General features: G+C 37.7%; 1 long non-coding RNA gene across 1 annotated transcript in view; it reads left to right on the top strand.

The window, feature by feature from the left end:
* Positions 1–5,505, top strand: part of LOC103595660 — a 16,893-nt gene extending 11,388 nt beyond the window's left edge. Inside the window, exon 3 of the long non-coding RNA XR_550966.1 lies at positions 5,000–5,505. This is a non-coding gene — a long non-coding RNA (uncharacterized LOC103595660). The remainder of the gene's footprint in view (positions 1–4,999) is intronic.
* Positions 5,506–8,286: the final 2,781 nt, after the last annotated feature.

Here is an 8,286-nt window from a genome sequence, read left to right on the forward strand (position 1 = left end):
CGCCTCGCTCAGCCAGTGAGCGGGAACTGGTCTGTATATGGGATCCGAACCCTCGGGCAGGAGCGCCGCCACGCTTCCCAAGTGGCGCACTATCCAGTGCGCCACCGGGCCGGCCCTCAACCCATTTTCTTCAGCCACATTTGGCTTCTTAAGTTCCTGTAAAGCACCAAACTCCTTCCTGATTCAGGACCTTTATTCATGTAGTTCCACGTAGCTTAAATGCTTGCCTTCCCAAGCCCACTCTCCCACTCACACTCTTCCTAGTTAATTATTACCCCTCAGATCTCAGCTCATGCATCACTTTCTCAAGAGCCCTTCCTGACTCTGCAATCTAAGTGAGTTCCCACTTGCCCCCTCTCGTGGCAGCCAGTACTTTTACTTTAGAGTGCTCATCAGAATTGTAAATATATACTTGTTGGGATTTTTAAAATTAATGTCTGTTTTACCTCACTCTCACTATAGTTTATATGCTCCATGAGGGCAGGAGCTGTGTCTGTTTTACTCTCCACTGTAACCCAAGCACCAATACAATGCCTGACACATAGCTGACGTACTATAAATATGTGTTCATAAATGAATGAAGATAGTTATTCTGAAATCATTCTTTCAGTTCCACTCAAAGCATCTTTACTATTGCTGGTAATAAATGAAACTAATCACTGTCACTTTGAATCATGGATAGGAATAAAGAGGAAAATCAAAGAATAACTCACCCATGGCCAGTTGAAATTTTATTTTACTAGCAGATAGAAAACTTTGAAGACCATGTGGATTTTCTTTTTCTTTTTCTTTTTTTTTTTTTTTATATTGTTGCTCACCTTATCTTAAGACCATGCTTACATTAGAGACATAGGGAAAGTCTTTACTAGAACAAACATCTTTGCAAAACGGGTGTCCTTTGTTCGTTTTTCCACTAGGATGTTTGTCTTTTTTTTTTCCCGAAATTTAAAAACTTTTTATGTATTAAGGCTATCATTGAGGTAGTAAATACTTTTCCCATCTTGTCATTTACCCTTTCATTATTTATGATGTTTTGAAAAAGAGCTTTATTTGATTTTGGTTTTTGTTGTTTATCTTCTTCTACTATAACATCAATTCTACCTTTTTCTTCATAATTTGTACCTTTTATATCATGCTTACAAAAGGCAAGTAGGCTTTTTATTTCTCTATGCACACAAGAATTTGCTATGCACCAAGGATACTTTCCTCCAGCTATTTTTTCCACCATCCCCGAGACACTGCAGTATATAACTCACTCATTCATTAGTTTTATCCACAGTATTTATAAATTTATCATTTATTCAGCACTTACTATGTGTCAGGCACAATACTACAGGCAAAATGGACACAATCCCTATCTTCATGGAGCATGCAGTAAGAAAGACAGACCTTTAACATATAATCATTCCTAAGTATACAACTATATACTGACCAAACTTGTTAACAAAATCGTAATCATGCAGAATATAATTCCTGTGGTGATTGCTTCAACTTGCCCAATTACAAAGTCAGGCAAAAAGTGTTGGCAGTCCTTCTGTAATGGAAGAAATTGTCATTCTTGGGTTGGCTCTCTCTGTGTCAGGGTTCCCTACCTCCACCTAGTTGTCTCCTTGTATTTCCACCCCAGACTCATGAATATGTACCCATCTTCACCATTCAAAACACACTACACATCTATTAGAATGGACAAAATCCAAACACAAACACCTCTAAATGTTGGGGAGAAGGATGAGCAGAAAGCTGAGGGCAGCGTGATTGAAGTGTGTGTGTTGGGGGCGGGGCAGATGTATTTCTGAAATACCCTGCCGTGTAATATTTATTGAGCTATCCTTCACCAGAAGGCATTCAAACTTGTCTTTTGCAAAAACATTCTTGGGACTCCACAAGACTCGAATCTGTCTGCATAACCATGGGAGCTCTTTACAGAACAACTTCATCCTCTGAATTTTTAGAACAAATCAAAGATACAGACATAGCAATTTATCAGCTGCTGAGTAACTTTGTAATAAATTCTTAGTAAGCCACTTAAGAAAGATCTTTTCCAACAACGCATTCATAGTATAAACATCAAGAACAAAATATTTTTTCTATTTCCCATGGTCTCAATCTCCTTTACCATCTCAGCACATGTGAGGGACACAACACCCTTCACCAGTTTCTGTCCGCCTGGGCAGTGCTTCTCTAGGCCCCCATAGCTGCTGATAACATCTTGAGTTGGGGTAATGGGGCTGGGGCTGGGACTGGGGTGGTGGAAGATGCAGAGAGATAGTTGCCTAAGTGATTCTGGTATCAGCTCCGTGAGCATGAGACTGCACCTCTCCACTTCCATTGCAGCTTAACTGGCTAAGGGCCCCATGCTGCAATCCGTCTCTGAGTTTGTGCTGAGGCCAGGCTTCCCACAGGCTGCTTCCAGCCAATGACGGAGTGCTCCAGGGACACTAAGTACCAAGACAGGCCTAGTCCTGGGAGACAAGGGACTTCTCTGACGCATGACTTTGGCTCAAGGACTCCCTGAGAGTCTTGCTGACCCTTTCTGAGACTGCTCAGTGATCTAGGACGTTTCCACCTGACCTTCTCTCCCTGTCTTCATTCAGAGTCAGACTTCATCACAGTTTGACAGCTCTCCCAGACTGTCTGCCTTCCTCCCCGTTTTCTCTCACAGAGGTATTTCCTCTAATAAAATCCTGTCATGTTGAATCCCGTTTTGGCATCTGATTCTCAAAGGACCAAGAATAACATACTTTCTAAGTTGAGAACCACTGATTTAGATTCTCTTTACTCAGAGTTTTTGGCACTGCCTCAGAAATAGAAAGTTATAATACTCAGTTGTGCACATTCTTCAGAATATTCCCCTAGCCAGGCAGCTGCTTTTCTGTGAAGTTATCTGCTACTCTTTACAATTTGCCTTTAAAATATGCTCTTCCAGACTCACCTCCTCAGCTTTAATTAGTATTTATTCTCTAAATGGTGCCATACCCGCAAAACCTAAAAAAGAAAAGAAGCAATTGGTTTCCTCCATGCTTCCCTTTTCTAATAAAGACAATGAAAAATGTTTATCTGTCACATTTTTGCCCATTCAAGATTTTGTTTAACAAAACCGAAAATATTTTTAGGTTCTAAAAGACCACTTGCTGGGCCGGCCCGTGGCTCACTCGGGAGAGTGAGGTGCTGATAAAAGACCACTTGCTGATGTGGTGATTCTTAACCTTTGTGGGGTCAGAGACTCTACAGGCAGGGACCCAGCACTCACCCCAGAAAAAGACATATACATGCAAAACTTTACACAAAAACCCTAGGCTCAGGGTCTTTCTAGTCTGTTTGAGGATGTCCTCATTACTGCTTTTAATTTAAAATATATTTTGTTTCCTAGTCTGAGCTGTCTTTGAAAAGGGAAAGTCAAATTTGTCCACTCATTCTTTGGCATCCATATATATGTCAACATAACACACAGATGTAAGACTACATAATTTATATTTAACTAAGATGATCATTTTTTCATATAATCTTCCTGTCTGAAAGAGAGAGTTTATGGGGGAGAGTGCAGAAGAGTATGGAATGCAAGATTTAGAGTCAGATTTCCTGGTTTTAAATTCTGCATTGCTGTTTGTTAAACACACCAACCACTTTCCCATCTCAGAGCCTTGGCACTGCTGTTCCCTCTTCCTAGACACCCCTTCCCTCAAATATCCACGTGGCTTTTTCCCTCATTTTTTTAGGTTATTTCTCAGTATGACCTTGTCAAAGAGGCCTCCCTATAGATGCCTACTCTCCATCTCTGCTTTATATTTCTTCATAGAATTTGTCACCACTTGATATATCATTTATTTGTTTATTTATGGTCTGTGTCCCCATGAAAGGATATAAACTCTATGTAAGCAAGGATTTTGCACACACACACACACCATCAACCTCATGCTAGAACAGTATCTTACACATGGTAGGTGCTCAATAAATACTTGTTAAATGAATTGTAAGACCTTCAAATAGTATACGTTTTGGAATGGTACAAATGAAGACTACTTCTTATATAATACTCTAAATTACCTTTAATTTATGGTATTCATCTTTTAGTAAGAAGGTTAAATGACTTTTCAAAGCAGCTACTTTTCTGTGCAAAAATATAGTTTGGAACTACATATTGATTTAGTCATCTTGGGATTTCAATAAAACTTTCTTCAGTAGATGTATCTGAAACTTCATAAGTAATTACAGCTAATGCTTAAATTGTGCTTACTGCTCCAAATGTTCTACATATGTTAATTAATTTAATCTAATAGCCCTATGACACAATTATTACCCCCATTTTACAGATAAAGAAACCAAGGCACAGAAGGTTTGTAACCTATCCAAGGTCACCCAGTTAATAATCGGCAGAGACAGAATTCAGGCAGTCTGGCCTAGATCCAAGCTATTAACAACTACCCCTATACAGTCTTTTTAGTTCATGAAAGAGAAAAGCTGGAGTTTATGGTTAGGGAAATATCGATGTTTTCCATTACTTGTACTTTCTACTTACGACATGAACAAGCACTGTTGTGGCTATTTAAAGTGCCCAAATTGTCTTTTCTAAAAATTCAAGAAAAAAAAATAGAAGGTTAATTGCTTAAACCATGGACAATCTCAAAGCATTAGTAAGGAATTATCATTGGCTGCCTCCTTTCTCCTCCTCCTAAGCAGCTCATTTATATACACATTGCACTGCACTGAATTTTCAAAATCACCCTTGCAGTTCAGTTCAGGAATACATTTCCATAATAAAAACAATTAGCTTGTAGAACAGTTTTCTGAGAGAAAGTAGCAAAGTCTTTATATCTTTGGGCATAGATAGCCTCACCTGACTAGGAATGTTTCTGAGGGGGGAGAATCCTGGGCAAGCTGACACTGGGACCACAGCTTCTCCATTCCTAGTTTGTGCTGCTCTGGTCACAATGTAAGTACTTATGAGGGCTTCAGATTCCTTTCTGAAGTGGACATCACTTTTTTTTTTTTCTAATTCCAGATGTCCAATGAATTTGAGAAGTGGATTTACTCTGATTATAACGTTGTATAGTACACTGGAATTTTTGCCAAATCCATCTGGGAAAACAACTTGGAGGTATTTCCAGGTTTCAAAAGCAGGTGTGAAATAAATTTAAGGTTTATAGGGTAATGAGTACCTAAGCCAGGCTCTCAGATGACCATGATTTGCCACTGGGCAACATATGCCAAGAATCTGGGCAAACATAGGCTGTGGATCTCAAGTGTCTCTGCAAATAGTTAGCTGTGTATCCTGCCAATTTTACTTTATTTTGCTGTGCAAATGGCAGCTGTGCCAGAAAGCATCTGTGGATTTAACTGAATTGCATTGCATTCTTTTTTTATACTAGTATTTTTGGATTTCAGAAAAATGAAGGTGTTGAAAAGAGTTCACAGATTTTGAAATTTCCCATTAACATTTTTAAAGAGCAAAAAAAGTTTGACATTTCTCCTGAAGCAGCTGCTTAAAATTACTATTGATTGCCTTGACATCTAGTTCTAGAAATAAACAGAAGTCCCATCTCATTAATGTTTAAACCACAACTTAGCAGAGGTTCTCAGATAACTAGATCTATTCTTTGTTCCCAAATAGCTAAACAGATCTTGTGCTTTATTGGTAATTCATGGGCCTAACATCATTGGTTATCCCCATCTCACATTCTTTTGAGAGTAAGTAGAGTATAAATAAATTTCAAACACATTTTCACTAAGTACTTTTCCATTCCATTCTCAGTCCATGGAGTGGACACTTTATGTTTGAGTCCAGCGTTTCATTTCTCCTTTCCATTTAGGGACCCACGAGCAACTAGGAAACCTGATCCTATCCCTTGCTCTCCAGACTGTGCATGAGACTTAGGCTAAGACAACGGAAGCATTTCAACTCCCTGGCCAATCAGATGGCTCAATCGGTTTGAGGGGTGGGATGTGGAAATGTAAGGCCTGAAACTACCACAAATGTTTTTGCTACCATGAAGAAAACCAACCCAAAGAAGAAGCCAGTACATGAAAATAGAGTTGAGAAAATCACAGAGGAAAAAAACCAGATTACTAATGATGTCAAGAACTTCTAGATCAAACCACCTGAAGCCTGTCCTATATCTGTACTTCTCATTTACGTGAACCAATGGATTCCTTTTATTTTAAGTCTGAGTTATGGCTTTTGTTACTTATAATTTTAAATTTTCTAATGATAGTCTTTTGCTAGGTATAAACTGGTGCACAGAGGTAGTTTCTTAACATTGGGACCCTATCTGCCCCATTTTATGAGGTAGAATGCTTTTGGCTGCAAGCAATAGAATATCTACCTAAAAGTGGTTTAAACAATAAGATCCAGGACCACCATGATGCACAATGTGAGTGGTTCTCCCTGGAGTTCTTGAGCACAGTGGCTTTGCTAAGGCTATTTACAATATCACATAACAGGAAGTTCAGAGGTAGGCGTAATGCAAGGTTGGTTAATTTAGCAGCTCAATGAGATCATTATAAAAGACCTGGATTCCTTCATCTTTCCACTCTGCATCCTCAGTAGGTTGGCTTGGTGTCTTATAATTACAAAATGGCTGACGAGGAGGAGAATTTTTTCTGAGAACTGTGGTGCAGACTTTGCCTTGTGTCTCTGACTAGATGGGTCACCTCCTACATAAAAGCAAAAATGAATAGAATTGGACAATTTGTAGTTTATATTTTGGGACTCAGGAAAAATCCCACCTTCGCTGTGTACATTGCCACCTGATAATCTGAACAAAATTAGAGTTTTTAATAATGTTTGCCATATCTACCAAGGTTATCATCAAAATAGCTGTTACAAACCTGTTTGTATTTTACCTTGAGAGAAGTTTTCTGTCAAAATGTTCTAAGTGAAATCATATACTGAAAAGAAAAAACTGACTAAAAAAATTATTTAAAATTATGATTTTATGTTCAAGTTATTGTATATCAAATACACATTAATAAAGCTGTTAAAATATTCAAGTTATTATTTGTAGTGGTATCATAAACATCATGCCTGATCAATATTCTAATATTAAAACACAAAGTCTAGACTTGGTGGGTCAGTTCAACATCAAAGAAACTAAACAGAAGAGAATGCTCAATTAATCTATTGTCCAAGCAAGGTGTATGAGATGTGGAAGTTAATATCTTGTCAATGCCTTCTCTTGAGGAAAGAGGTTGGGGTCAGACAGTAACTAAAATATTTGTTTCATATATCTGTGATTCATGATATATTAATGCAAAATCTGGTGATACTTTTAAGATCAGAAGCCAAGTTTAACCAACAATAACTTAAGAAATGACAAATAGAAAAAAACAGATAGGGAAGAAAAAAGAAAATTAAACTAAAGAAAAGGAACTAGAGAAGGTGGAGCAATAAATATAGTTAATTTCCAAAAATTGTAAATGTCTAGCCACCATAAAAAAAATCACCTAAATATAAGTGATATCTATGCTTTCAGAGTTACTGCAGTTGATATAATACTATTTCTTTTGAGTTTTTTAGTATCATCAGTCTGTCACTATTGAAATTACATTTGCATTATTATTTGTTCTGCACTAAATTGCTCTAGCAAAAATTAAAGACATACTATGAGTTTCTGTGAATGTTCTGATATCAGGTTTTCCTTCATTCCTATTATTTTGGTAAGTATTGGTAGTTTTTCTGCTACCCCAGAATTGATTCTAGTAATGGAAAATTTGGCTTTGGCTTAATATTTAATACTTTCATTTCTCTAATAACATGCTCCTAGGCCCCACTTATTTCAACACACATCTCCTGCCTTTCCATTGTTTTGTTGTTTATAATGTCAGTTACAAACTCTGTGGGGGAAAAAATAGGTCTAGTATAGAGAACTTCTGTCAGTGATTATTGTGGTAGGTACTAGTAATAACAATTGTATTATGGCTTCTCTTTGACATAATTCAGTTTATATTTTTTGATCAAAAGTTCAATAACAAAATATTGCAACTTGTTGCTTCTGGGTTACATTGTTTTCTAGGGTCACTTCCTCTACATTTCTCTCTCTTTGATGGGGGTTAAATTGACACATATTTCTTTGTGTCCAGATGTATTGGATGGATTCCAAAACTATGGCTACAGTAATCTCAGGTGAATTTTTTCAATGGCATTTAAAATTGATGCTTCAACTAGAAAAATTCTCAGATGGTGGATGTGACAAGTAGCATCTAAAATAGCTCCCAGTAATCCTTTCCTCCTGGTATCCCAGCACTGTGTAGTCCCTTCCCTCTGAATGTGGGCTGGACCCAGTGACTCAC

This window comes from Galeopterus variegatus, unplaced genomic scaffold (genome assembly GCF_000696425.1).
Source record: "Galeopterus variegatus unplaced genomic scaffold, G_variegatus-3.0.2 Scaffold1809, whole genome shotgun sequence".
NCBI lineage: Eukaryota > Metazoa > Chordata > Mammalia > Dermoptera > Cynocephalidae > Galeopterus > Galeopterus variegatus.